Raw genomic sequence first — 14762 nt, forward strand, 5'->3', positions numbered from 1 at the left:
AATAAAGTCTAACACATACAATCGGTTCCATACAAAATACAACAGAAACACCGCCCATAACAGGATAAAATTCCCCGATATAACAAACAGTAAAATGATGGATTTCCTTCTCTTCTCCATCTCTGGGTCACTGGGACTCTCCCCACTGCTGTGGGCCCGGAGTCTCCTGCGGACTCTGCTCGACACTAAAATGTGTCTGACGGTTAAAGCATTGAGGAGCAGAATCAGAACAAATGGAACAAATGGGGTTACAATATAATGAAGGAATACAATTACTGTCCACACCTGTGAATAACGAACATCCAATGATACAAAACAAAACCAGGGAGAATTACTCATCCAATATTCACCTCCAAGCATAAAGTACCAGAAAGTGTTCTTCACACAGAACAGCACACTCACTGTTCCCAGAACCACAGCCGCCGTTTTCTCGGTGCAATATTTTGTTTTCAGCTTCTGGCAACAAATCGCCACAAATCGATCAAAGGTGAAAGTGACTGTGAACCAGACTGAACAGTCTGTGGCTGCGTAAAGCAGGACGGCGTGGATATTACACACTTTAAAGTCCCATATGAACTGAAACTGAGTCCAATAAAGAATATGAATTTGCCTGAATATCAGATCAGTGATAACGACCAGTAGATCCGCCGCTGCCATGGACACCAGGTAACGGGTGACACATTTGGAGAGACCGCACCTTCCTCCAGACAGGATCACAATCGTCACTAAGTTCACTGTAAGGAAGAGAAAAACAGGGAATTGTACTTCAGACTGAGAGTAAAACCAGCAGCCTGGTCGCTCATCCCTGGGAACATTCTACTAAATCTCCTCTGCACCCTCTCCAAAGCCTTGAAATACTTCCTAAAGTGTGATGCCCAGAATTGGAGACAATTGGACAGCTGAGGCCTGACCAGAGATTTATAACCAGTGGTTAGTCCACTCTTGGAGTGTTGTGCACAGTTGTGATCTCCATTAATAACAAGGGTTTCGAGGCACTGGACTGAGTTCAAAACAGATTTACAATGATAATACCAGAACTGAGAGGATATACTTATCAGGAGAGGCTGAACAGGCTGGGACTCTTTTCTCTCCTTTTTTTCACTTGTGGTGTAGTGGGGGGACAAAACTAGTGGTCATAAATATAAGATAATGACCAACAAATCCAATAAGCAGTTCAGGAGAGACTGAGTTACCCAGGGACTGGTTAGAATGTAGAGCTCGCTACCACAAGGAATAGTTGAGGCGAATAGAATAGATGCATTTAAGGGGAAGTTAACTAAGTACAAGAGGGAGAAAGGAATGGAAGGATATGCTGATAGGGTGAGATGAAGTAGAATGGGAGGAGGCTCGTGTGGAGCATAAACACCGGCATAGACCAGTTGGGCCGAATGGCCTGTTTGTGAGCTGTAAATTCTATGTAATTCTATGTAACCCGAGTTTAGGAATTTTTAAATTGAGGCTTCGCTCGACCGGGAGCCAATGCAGGTCAGCAAGCAGAGGGGTGATGGGTGAACGGGACTTGGTGCGAGTTTGGATGTGGGCAGCAGAGTTTTGGATGAGCTCAAGTTAATAGTCGAGTCCGGAGGTAACAAAACCATGGGTCAGGATTTCAGCAGTAGATGGGCTGAGGCAGGGGCGGAGACGGGCAATGTTCGGGAGGTGGAAGTCGGCGATCTTGGTGATGGAGAGGATATGGGGTCAGAAGCTCAGCTCAGGGTCAAATAGAACGCCTACTGGTCCGGTTCAGCCTCAGACTGTGACCAGGGAACTGGATGAAATCAGGAGCGAATGAACGGAATTTTTGATGGGGTTCGAAGACAATGGCTTCAGTCTTTCTAATGGACGAAACTTCTGCTCATCCAGGACTGGACGTTGGATTCGCAGTGAAGGGGTCGAGAGAGGCGGTGGTGAGAAACAGCTGGGTATCAGTTCCATGTGGAATCTGACTTTGTGTTTTCGATGTTGTCACCGAGGGGAAGCTTGAATATGTGACATAGGAGGAGGTCAAGGATTGTTCCTTGTGAGACACCAGAGATGACGGTGCGGGGGCGGTAAGACAAATCATTGCAGGAGATTCCCTAGCTAATCCTGAATTGATAGGAATGGAAGCAGGCGAGGGCAGTCCCACCCAGTTGGACAACGGACGAGAGGCGTTGGAGGTGGCTGGTGCGGACACCCGTGTCAAAGGCTGCAGACAGGCCAAGAAGGAAGAGGAGGGATAGTTTTCCACGGTCAGGCACATGGGATGTCATTTGTGACTTTGATTCGGGCCGTCTCAGTGCTGTTACAGCGGTGGAAACCTGATTGGAGAGGTTGCTGATGCATTTGCAGGAAAGATGGGCACAGATTTTGGAAACGACAACACGTTCAAGGAGAGGAAAGGGAGCGTGGAGATGGGGGCAGTAATTTACAAGGACCGAGGGGTCATGGATTTTTTTTGAGGATGGGGTGATGACGGCAGATTTGAAGAGGAGACGAGAGAGAACCGTGAATGAAAGGGTTAAATTTGCCCCTTTGGACATTACATTTGGACATTGTAGGTTTAAACTGCAAAGGCAGCAATGTGCAGAAACTTTGAGAAGCTTCGGTTTTCAACAACAATTGATCTGAATGAAAGCAACGATCAGGAGAAGCTTCGAAAAGCTTCAAACTGGCTTTTGATTCTCAAAACAACTGATAAGAACCTGAACAGATAACAACTTGGAAAAAACAATGCTGAAACAGTTAGAAACCCTTGGGAAAGACAATTCAAGTTACTTGTTCACAGGTAACAGGAGTTTTAAGGTCTGCTGGTTATAGTTAATGACACTGATCTGTGGAAACCAGCGCTGACAGTCAGATCACCAATACACTCTGAAATATTGGACAATATCCAAGAATGATTCAGCTCCAGGCAGCTGTTTTACTCTATGAACACATATTTCTGATCCGATACTAGGGTTCAGTGCAGAGAGCAGACGGCAAACTGTTCAATAAAGAGAATCGTCCACCAACATTCCTTGTGGACGAGACTCAAATAACAGGCAAATCCTAAAAAATGACCATCAGTTGAAGAAAGTTATGAAAAGGAAATGGTGTTCATCGAACTGGGGCAGTGAATCGGGAACTGTTCACATGTTACATGAAGGAAACAAGGTGCATTACCAGACACTGAACAAGAGGATTACACTGAATACAATTAATAACCGGGTCAAAAGGACAAGGACAGTAAATACAGTTAAACATGGTTTACAGAATTAATTGCTGAAATAATGACTTACCAGGAACACCAACAGCAGCGAGGAGCGGATAGTAAATCTTTTGTACATCATGAAATGCCCACAGAATCCGAAGCTCAGTTGGAACATACCAGAACATGATATCATTATCTGTGCGATCCAATGATAACTGTTTGTACTGGAGGCCAAGCTGCATCAAACACTCTGCTGTGACGCCTTGAAAACAGTCCGTATTTGTGGCCTGAGGGAACTCTCCAGTGAGACAATTAAACGACACATTGACATTAATTAAGGTCAGTAAACAAACAAGTCGGGTTAATCCCTTAACACCATCACTCCATATTGAAAATAACAGGTAAACAAGCATTTTACTGATGTGAAGTGAAGCTACCAAAAGGTCTGAATATTACTTAAAGAAAATGATGTAAAAAAAGAAAATAAGAATCCCGCAGTCTTACAGTGCTGATGTGAAGAGAGAGCAGCTTCACTGACAGAGTTCAGATTATTTCTGTGAATTCAGCCGGCAATTTCAGAATTTTTCAAATACGTTTTCTGGGGTGGAGTTCACAAAAGTGCAAAAGAAAACAAGGATAGATTGAAGCAGATAAAGTAATGGTCAGTGAGGATACATGGGGGCTGATAATATGGTGGTCAGTAAGGATACATTGGGGCTGATAATATAATGGTCAGTAAGGATACATGGGGGCTGATAATACAATGGTCAGTAAGGATACACGGGGGCTGATAAAACAATGGTCAGTAAGGATACATGGGGGCTGATAATACAATGGTCAGTAAGGATACATGGGGGCTGATAATTCAATGGTCAGTAAGGATACACGGGGTCTGATAATACAATGGTCAGTGAGAACACATTTGGTGTGATAATGCAATGTCCTTTACGGATACATGTGGGTGACAACTGAATGTTTTGTAAGGATTCTTGAATGCAGGTAATGCAATGATCAGTAAGGAAACACGGGGTTTGCTCATGCAACGGTCAGAAAGAACATAGTTGTGTGATAATGTAATGGTCAGTAAGAACATAGCGGAATGATAATGCAGTAGTCAGTAAGAATACCTGGGGTTTATCCGACAATGGTCAGTAAGGATACGTGGGGTATGATACTGCCATGGTCAGCAACTGGAAATGGGGCAGATAAAATACTGGTCACTAATAATGTGAAGGCGTGATAATACAACGGTCAGTACGGATACTTGAGATGTGATAATGCAATGGTCGATAAGGATACTTGGATGCAGATGATACAATGGTCAATTATGATACATGGGGGTTATAATACAATGGGCAGTAAGGATAGTTGGGGGCTGATAATGTAATGGTCAGTAAGGAGAGATGGGATTGATAATACAATGGTCAGTAATTATACATGGGGTGTGATAATGCAATGGCAGTATGGGTACATCGGTGGTAATAATACAATGATCAGTAAAAATACACGGGGGTGATAATACAATATTCATTAAGGAAACATGGGGCCGTTAATTCAACAGTCGGTTAGAATACATGGGATCTGACATTTACATGCTCATTTAGGATATTTTACGCAAATAATGCAATGGTCAGTAAGGATACATGGGGGCTGATAATAGATTGTTCTGTAAGAACACATGGTGGTGGTAACACAATGGTCAGTAAAGATACTTGGACACAGATATTACAATTGACAGTGCGAATACATGTGAGTGATAATGCAATGGTCAGTAAGAATACATGACTGTTCATTATACGATGGTCAGTCAGGATACATGGGATTGATAATACAATGGTCAGTAAGGATACATGGGATTGATAATACAATGGTCAGTAAGTATAAATGGGGGTGATCAGAGAATGGTCAGCAAGGACACATATTGTGTGATAATGCAATGGTCAGTAGGAATACTTATGGTCGGATAATACAATGGTCAGTAAGAGTACCTGGGATGTGTCAGTGCAATGGTCACTAAAGATACTTGGATGCAGATAATACAGTTGTCAGTGAGAATATATGTGGGAGAAAATAAAATGGTCAGTAAGAATATAAACAATTGTCAGTAAGGATACATGTGGTGTGCTGATACAATGCTGAGTAAGGATACATGTGGAAGATAATGTAATGGTCAGTAAGAAGATATGACGGTGGTAATGCAACAGTCAGTCAGAATATATGGGAGCGATAATACAACGGACAGTAAGAATACATGGGAGTGGTAATAGAATGGACAGTAAGTAAAGATGGGGGCTGATAATACAATGACCAGTAAGTATGAATGGGTGCCGATAATATAGTGGTCAGTGAGTATACATGGGGCTGATAATACAATGGTCTGGAAGGAGACATGGGGGCTGATAATGCAATGGTCAGGAAGGAGACATGGGGGCTGATAATGCAATGGCCAGGAAGGAGACATGCGGGCTGATGATACAATGATCAGTAAGGATACATGGGGAGTGATAATAGAATGGTCAGCAATATACATGGGGGCTGATAATGCAATGGCCAGTAAGTATACATGGGGGCTGATAATAGAATCGTCAGTAAGCAGACACGGAGGCTGTTAATACAATGGTCATAAGTATACACGGCGGCTGATAATAGAATGGTCACTAATATACATGGGGGCTGATAATATAATGGCCAGTAAGTATACACGGGGGCTGATAATACAATGGCCAGTAAGTATACAGGGGGTATGATAATACAATGGCCAGTAAGTATACAGGGGCTGATAAGACAATGGTCAGTAAGTATACAGGGGCTGATAATACAATGGACAGTAAGTGTACAGGGGCTGATAATACAATGGTTAGTAAGGATAAATGGGGGCTGACAATACAATGGTCATTAAGCACACATGGGAGTGATAATATAATGGTCAGTAAGGATACATGAAGGATGATAATACAATGGTCATTAAGTATACATGTGAGTGATAATAGAATGGTCAGTAAGTATACACGGCGGCGGATAATACAATGGTCTGTAAGTGTACACGTGGACTGATAATACAATGATCAGTAAGGACACATGGGCACTGATAATACAATGGTCAGTAAGGACACATGGGGTCTGATAATATAATGGTCAGTAAGGATACATGGATGCTGATAATACAATGGTCAGTAAGGATACATGGGGGCTGATAATACAATGGTCAGTAAGGATACATGGATGCTCATAATACAATGGTCAGTAAGGATACATGTGGGCTGATAATACAATGGTCAGTAAGTATAAATGGGGACTAATAATACAATGGTCAGTAAGGACACACGGGGGCTGATAATACAATGGTCAGTAAGGATACATGGGGGCTGATAATACAATGGTCATTAAGGACAGATGGGGACTGATAATACAATGGTCAGTAAGGATACATGGGGACTGATAATACAATGGTCAGTAAGGACACATGGGGTCTGATATTACAATGGTCAGGATGGATACATGAGGCAGATCTTGCTAGAAATCGCTCGGAGCGTCGAATCGACGGTCACCGCCGCTCCTTCGATTTAAATTAACTAAATTACTGACGGCGGGCTTTTCCGCGTCGAATTGTTTGAATTGGACCATGAATCCAATCCTGCTCTGTCCCCCGAGCCTCTGAGCAGCGTTGGTTGCCGCGGCTGGAAATGTCTGAGAGGAGAAGACACGCCCACAAAATCTGTCAGGAAGTGAAGTCACGCCCACAGCTCCAGCCTTCATTGCTCAAAGAGGTGAGCAGACTTTTCATTGAAAGTTAGTGTTCTGCATGTAATTGTAAATTAAAAAAATAATCTTTTTATAAAAAGCCGAACTTAAATGAACCGTTTATAAAAAGCAGTGGAATCTTAAATAAACAGTCTTTAAAAAGGAGTGTAAAATAAAATGAACTGTTTTTGAAAAGGCTGTTTTTACACTGAGAAAAATGATGGAACAGCAAAAGATGAATGAGAAGAGGTGAAACAAATGTTGTGATGAAGACCTCTACACACTCCTCAATGAGGTTGAGGTGAGGCTTCGGCGGCTTCTGGGGAACGGAAGTTTCGGGCGGCACAGAAAGTTAGCGTGTTGGTGTGGAAGGAGGTGGCACAGGTTCTGAGCACGAACAGCACCGTGTCACGGAGAGCGGAACAGGGCCGCAAAAAATCAATGATTTAATGCAGTCGGCCAGGATATATGGAGAGTTTTAGAAATTCAAAAGTTCAGATTTAAATGTGCTGAGTTTAACTGATGCATGAACACAGGTTGTTTCTGGGTGGTGTGGTCAAGGTTCAATCTAATGGCAACTGGTCGTAAAACTCAGTTGCCATTGTGGACGGGCCTCACTAAATGCTTTTCGAGATCTTTTATCCCTACTCCAGAGATTTGAGGTGTTACAATTAGTGAATTAGACCCTGTCTCCAAACCCCCAACTTATCTCTCTCACACAAACAAGCACAAACTGATTTTTATTGTTTAATGTCTTTTGGTGAGAGGTCGAAGACCGGCGGCGGTTCAGCCTTTATGAGGGAGATGACCGAGCATGAAGAAAGGGCCACTCAGCTGCAGGGCAACAATTCCAGTTTAGTGCCTGGTGTCCGATCAGACACTGGAGCGAGGAAAGGTGAGTTTGACATTCCTCTATTGGCCAGCTGCATGTTTAAAACCTGCGTGTTGTCTGAAGGATGGGAAAAGGAGATTCGAGTCTGACCATGCTCGTGCAGCGTGTGGGCGTCTGTGATGTGACCGATGAACATGCTTCACCAGTGGAACATTTTGTTCTTCCTTCCCACAGGTTCACAGCCGTCTGAGGACACTCGGGCTGCAGAAGGTGGTGAGTCGGCGGCGGCAGAGGGTGATGGTGTTTGTGCTGCAGAGGGTGATTGTGTTTGGGCTGCAGAGGGTGATGGTGTTTGCACTGCAGAGTGTGATGGTGTTTCAGCTCCTGACCCCACCTGCCACCCTCAGGGTGTTGATGTGGGGGGAGCGCTTGACCATGAGGAGCCTCACCTCACCGCCTCTCCAACTCCAGGCCCCTCTGGCTCTGTGCGAGACACACACAATCCCCCTCTCACAGGCAGCCGCCAGCTGAGTCCGACCTGTCGGGGTGTGAGGAACCGTTGGTAGTTGGGGTAGATGCACCCCAGTCCCCCGTGAGGCGAAGTAGACGTCATCCCCATCCCCCTCCTCCCCCCCCCCCCCCCCATGTAGATGATGAATTGGGAGAGGACATCAACGGTCAACAAGTGAGACGATTGACGGCTGATGAGAGCGACAAGTACCGTGACTGTTACGTCTCCATGAGACAGGAGATGAAGGATGCTGGACAGAACATTAGCGCCAAGCTGGCCCAGACTGGACAGAACATTCGCGCCAAGCTGGCCCATACTGGACAGAACATTGCCCAGCTGGCCCAGACTGGACAGGACATTGCCCAGCTGGCCCATCTTGGACAGAACATTGCCAAGCTGGCCCATACTGGACAGAACTTTGTCCAGCTGCCCCATACTGGACAGAACATTGCCCAGCTGGCCCAGACTGGACAGAACATTGCCCAGCTGGCCCATACTGGACAGAACATTGCCCAGCTGGCCTATACTGGACAGAACATTGCCCAGCTGACCCATACTGGACAGAACATTGCCCAGCTGGCCCATACTGGACAGAAAATTAGTGCCAAGCTGGCCCATACTGGACAGAACATTAGCGCCAAGCTGGCCCATACTGGACAGAACATTGCCCAGATGGCCCATACTGGACAGAACATTGCCCAGCTGGCCCAGACTGGAGAGGACATTGCCCAGCTGGCCCATATTGGACGGAACATTGCCAAGCTGGCCCACACTGGTCAGAACTTTGTCCAACTGCCCCATACGGGACAGAACATTGCCCAGCTGGCCCATACTGGACAGAACATTGCCCAGCTGACCCATATTGGGCAGAACCTTGGCCAGCTGGTCCATACTAGACAGAACATTGCCCAGCTGGCCCATACTCGACAGAACATTGCCCAGCTGGCCCACACTGGACAGAACATTGCCCAGCTGACAAATATTCACCAGGCTCTCGTACATTTCATGGAGTTGAATGCGAGCACGGCTGTGCTGCACCTGAAGCCCGTGACACCCCCCGTGCCACCTCCTGCCGCAGACAGATTGCAGGCCCAAGAGCCAGGAGCTATTCCTGCACCTAACGCTGCTTTTACTCATGTCCCCGTGGAACAGCAGCACCCCAGCTCCGAACTCCCTGATTACAGCCATTTTGTAAGACACAGATTTCGTGCCCTTGGCTCAAGAGGGGCTCGATCACAGGGAGGGATGGGGGCCTGGAGGAAATAGGATGCTCCTCGAGGACAGAGTTCACCTCCTCTTGTTCAGAGTGTCACAGCGACCCTCGAGCATGCCGCAAGGGGGCGTCTGTAAATCTTATTGCTGTTTGTTCGGTTGATGTTTTGGTTGTTTGTTTTTATTCGCTTGTTGATATTTTGTCATGTGATGAATCTCTTCTGATTGTTTGTGTGATAATTTTTGTTGCTGCTGCTGCTGCCCTTCAAACTTAATCAGAAGTCATTTGTAATTGTTCGAAGATTTTCTGAATATAAACCATGTTAACATCACAAATGCTTTCAAACAACAAAATTAATAAGTTAACCTAATTTTTATTTAAAGTTTTGCACTACACACCTCAATGTTCACAATAAAGTTTTGCAACAACTAAATACCTCAAAATGTTAATGTAAAGTTTTGCACTAATGTTTTGATGCTGCAATTAAGGCTCACTGTTTCACTTTCAATCTTGCTTGTCCTGTTATCTGCTTTCCTGGGAGGGGGCGGGGAGGCAATTACCCATTTTCATCGATGTCAAAAAGCATCAGCCACTGGGTGCTCTCCCGCTGCCCTGTCTCCTGCAGCCACGGTTTCCCCGGGGGTGGGGATGGGGAAACCAACAATGGCCCCAGCAACATCCGGGTTGTCATCCTGCATCTCATCCATTCCCAGAGGCATCTCGTCTTCCTGGTCAAAGGTCAGTCCTTCCCGCAGTGTAAAGTTGTGCAATGCGCATCAGACAACCACAACCCTGGACATCTTGAGAGGTGAGTACGGCAAAGTTCCCCCGACCTGTCCAAGTATCGAAAGCGTGATTTCAGCTCCACCGATTCTCCTCTCCATGACTTGGCGTGAGCACACGTGGGCACGGTTGTTCCTCTCCTGAGCTGCACTATTGGTCCTGCGGTCGGGTGTCATCAGCCACGGCTTCAGCGGTTAGCCCTTGTCACCTGATATCCATCCAGATCCATGCTGCTCTCCGGTGAAGGTATCATTGCAAGTCTGAGTGGCGAAGGACGAAGGCATCATGGGCACTTCCCTTGTGATCTGTATTTACATTCATGATCCACAGGTCGGCATCGCAAAGGATCCTCACATTTAACCAATTTGTGGTTGTCTGATGCGCATTGCACAACTTTACACTGCGGGAAGGACTGACCTTTGACCAGGAAGACGAGATGCCGCTGGGAATGGACCCTTCCTGTTGATTTAAGTGACAGGTGCCTCATTGGGTGCCTTCCATGTCACATGGAATCCGTCGACAGCCCCCTGCAATCTGGGAATCCAGCGATCCTGTGGAACGCGGTAAACCTTTCCCTTTGAGAATCCAGCGATCCTGTGGAACGCGGTACACCTCTCCCTTTGGGGAATCCAGCGATCCAGCAGAACGCCGTAGACCTCTCCCTTTGGGGAATCCAGCGATCCTGTGGAACGCGGTTGATCTCTCCCTTTGGGGAATCCAGCGATCCTGTGGAACGCGGTACACCTCTCCCTTTGGGGAATCCAGCGATCCTGTAGAACGCCGTAGACCTCTCCCTTTGGGGAATCCAGCGATCCTGTGGAACACGGTTGATCTCTCCCTTTGGGGAATCCAGCGATCGTGTGGAACGCGGTAGACATCTCCCATTGGGGAATCCAGCGATCCTGTGGATCACGGTCGACCTCTCCCTTTACTGCGCTGGGGACATGTCAAGTTTGATCAACTGGGAAACCGCGCGGAATATCGCGCCTGTGACCTCATGAATCCACTCTCGCAGGCCTCTGGGTGATTGTGTATCTGTGACCTGATGAATACAGACTCCCGCAGGGCTCTGGGTAATGGTGTGTCTGCGACCTGATGAATTCAGACTCTCACAGGGCTCTGGGTAATGGTGTGTCTGTGACCTGATGAATTCAGACTCCCGCGGGGCTCTGGGTAATGGTGTGTCTGTGACCTGATGAATTCAGACTCTCACAGGGCTCTGGGTAATGGTGTGTCTGTGACCTGATGAATTCAGACTCTCACAGGGCTCTGGGTAATGGTGTGTCTGTGACCTGATGAATTCAGACTCCCGCGGGGCTCTGGGTAATGGTGTGTCTGTGACCTGATGAATTCAGACTCTCACAGGGCTCTGGGTAATGGTGTGTCTGTGACCTGATGAATTCAGACTCTCACAGGGCTCTGGGTAATGGTGTATCTGTGACCTGATGAATTCAGACTCTCACAGGGCTCTGGGTAATGGTGTGTCTATGACCTGATGAATTCAGACTCTCACAGGGCTCTGGGTAATGGTGTGTCTGTGACCTGATGAATTTAGACTCTCACAGGGCTCTGGGTAATGATGTGTCTATGACCTAATGAATTCAGACTCTCACAGGGCTCTGGGTAATGGTGTGTCTGTGACCTGATGAATTCAGACTCTCACAGGGCTCTGGGTGATGTTGTGTCTGTGACCTGATGAATTCAGACTCTCACAGGGCTCTGGGAGATGGTGTATCCGTGACCTGATGAATTCAGACTCTCACATAGCTCTGGGTGATGTTGCACATGTCACCAGGGCCTGACTGAAATGACCCACATGCCACTGACGAGGCCCTGCAGGAAGTAGAAGGTGGCTGAAGGTCCTCTTGTAATATCTCACAGAGGCGGCCGATTGCCTCCTTACTGAAACGAAGTCTTCACACAGATATCTCTTCCGATAATAATGTGCTTTCAAAAGGCTTTTGATAAAGTGCCGCATGGTAGGCTTATCATCAGGATTGCGGCCCCTGGAATAAAGAGAGCAGTAGCAACATGGATACAGAATTGACTAAGGGACAGGAAAGAGAGATAACTGGTGAATGGTTGTTTTTCACACTGGAAGGAGGTGTCCAATGGCGTTCCCCAGGGGTCGGTGCTGGGACCACTGCTTTTCTTGATATATATTAATGACTTGGACTTGGAAGTCCAGGGCACAATTTGTAAATTTGCAGGTAACACAAAACTTGAAGGAGTCGTAAAGAGTGCGGAGGATAGTGATAGACTTCAAGGGAATATGGACTGGCTGGTGGAATGGGCGGATACATGGCAGGTGAAATTTAACGCAGAATAATACGAAGTCATACATTTTGGTCGGAAGAATGAGATGAGGCAATATAACTTAGAGGCCAAAAGTCTAAAGGGGGTGCAGGAGCAGAGAGATCTGGGGGTGTATGCGCACAAATCGTTGAAGGTGGCAGGGCAGGTTGAGAAAGTGGTTAAAAAAGCATACGGGATCTTTGGCTTTTTTAATCGAGGCACGGAGTACAAAAGTATGGAAGTCATGACAAAGCTTTATAAAACACTGGTTCGGCCTCAACTGGAGTATTGTGTCCAGTTCTGGGCACCGCACTTTAGGAAAGATGTGAAGGCCTTCGAGAGGGTGCAGAAGAGATTTATTAGAATGATTCCAGTGATGAGGGTATTTAGTTCCGTGGATAGACTGGAGAAGCTGGGGTTGTTCTCCTTGGAACAGAGACGGTTGAGGGGAGATTCGATGGAGATCATCAAAATCATGAAAGTTCTGGACAGAGTGGATAGAGAGAAACTGTTCCCATTTGCGGAAGGGACAAGAACCAGAGGACATCGATTTAAGGTGATTGGCAGAAGAACCAAAGGTGACATTAGGAAAATGCACTGCCCGAGGGGGTGGTGGCGGCAGATTCAATCATGGCTTTCAAAACGGAACAGGATATGTACTTGAAAGGAAAAAAATATCAGGGCTGCGGGGATTGGGATGAGCTGGAATGCTCTTGCATGGAGCCGGCACGGACCGAATGGCCGAATCGCCTCCTTCCGTGCTGTCTCCTTTCCATGTTTCTCTCATTCAAATGGAAGAGGAGTGACAATGAGCAGTATCAAAATGGAGCAACGACCAGGAGTGGAGTTCGAACCCACGCGGGTATAAACCCATTGGATCTTAAGTCCAACGCCTTAACCACTCGGCCATCCTGGTCTCTTCACAGTTTGGTGTGGTGTGTAATATTCTTGAGTCTCACTGCTTCATTTTCATTGTCAGTCAAAGTCCAGGATGAAATGATGTGTGGAGCGGGGAATGTGTGACAGAGAGAAACTCTGAGAAGCGTTGAAGAAGTGACACACACGCTCAGACACATGACACACACACATACAGCCAGGTACACCTCTATGTGTGAGTGTGTGATGTGTCTGAAAGTTTGTTGAACTTTCCACGGGCCACTGTTGAAAGACGACTCACTGTTCACATTTCCATCTCTCTGTTAGTTAAGATCCAGAATAAAGTGATGTGAGGTGCGAGGAAAAGAGTGATAAAGAGAGACACTCAGAAAGAGAGAGAGACACTGGGACAGAAAGAGACTCTCTCGGTCTGTCTGAGTCTGTGTCAGTCTCTCTCCCTCCATCTGTCCAATACCCGCAGATTTGAGAATCACAGGGTCAAAGAAGGAAACAGATTGGAACACATTGAGCCTGTGTCCTGTTTCAAAACCGACTCCCAGGAAAACGGCTCCGGTAGAATCGTTAAATGGTCAAAGTTTTTCCGGCGAGTTTGACCTCCTCCCTGAGATGGGGAGACACGGGGACGTGGGGCGATTAAAAGGCTTCAGAAAAATCATTTCGAATTGGATATTCTCCATCGTGGTGAGATATCCCTCCTTATCCAGGGATTTAGCTCCCCGACGGGGAGGGAACATTTTTAAGAGGCCGACTACAATTTTTAATCCTTTGCCTCGCTTCTTCTTCAAAAACGACAGAGAGAAATAGAGCAGAAAAAGAATGAAACAGGTGATTATCATTTTCAGAATATTATTGAGCGGCGACTGTTTGGGGACTGAATTCTTGGGGCCCGTCTGTTGCAGAGCACAAATGTGTTCCGAACTGTTTCCTTCTTGGACCCTGTGATTCTCAGAGAGAGACAGAGGGAGAGAGAGAGAGAGAGAAAGGGGGAGAGAGAGAGACAGAGAGAGAGAGACAAAGACTGATCCTGAGAGATTTAACGATTAAGCCTCTGTTTGCAATGTACCTGTATGTGTGTGTCTCACTTTTTCTAACGTTTTCTGAGTGAGTCTCTGTTTCTCTGTCTTTCTCTCTCTGTCACTCTCTCCCGCTCTCCCCACATCACTTTATTCTCGACCTTGACGAACAGAAAGATGGAAATGTGAAAGGTGAGTTTTCTTTTAACAGTGGCCCGTGGAAACCAGGGTTCAATTTCCCGTCTGGGAGGTTACAGTTTTATTGCCTTTAAAAGCTTCACTTTCATTCCTCTTGCAATTTATCT

General features: G+C 46.3%; 1 non-coding gene across 1 annotated transcript; it reads right to left on the reverse strand.

Moving 5' to 3' along the window:
- Positions 1 to 13380: 13380 nt before the first annotated feature.
- Positions 13381 to 13463, reverse strand: trnal-uaa (transfer RNA leucine (anticodon UAA)). The gene has a single exon. It is a non-coding gene; the product is annotated as a tRNA-Leu (tRNA).
- Between the last annotated feature and the right edge of the window lie 1299 nt (positions 13464 to 14762).

This window comes from Heptranchias perlo, unplaced genomic scaffold (assembly GCF_035084215.1).
Source record: "Heptranchias perlo isolate sHepPer1 unplaced genomic scaffold, sHepPer1.hap1 HAP1_SCAFFOLD_56, whole genome shotgun sequence".
In the NCBI taxonomy this organism is placed as follows: Eukaryota; Metazoa; Chordata; class Chondrichthyes; order Hexanchiformes; family Hexanchidae; genus Heptranchias; species Heptranchias perlo.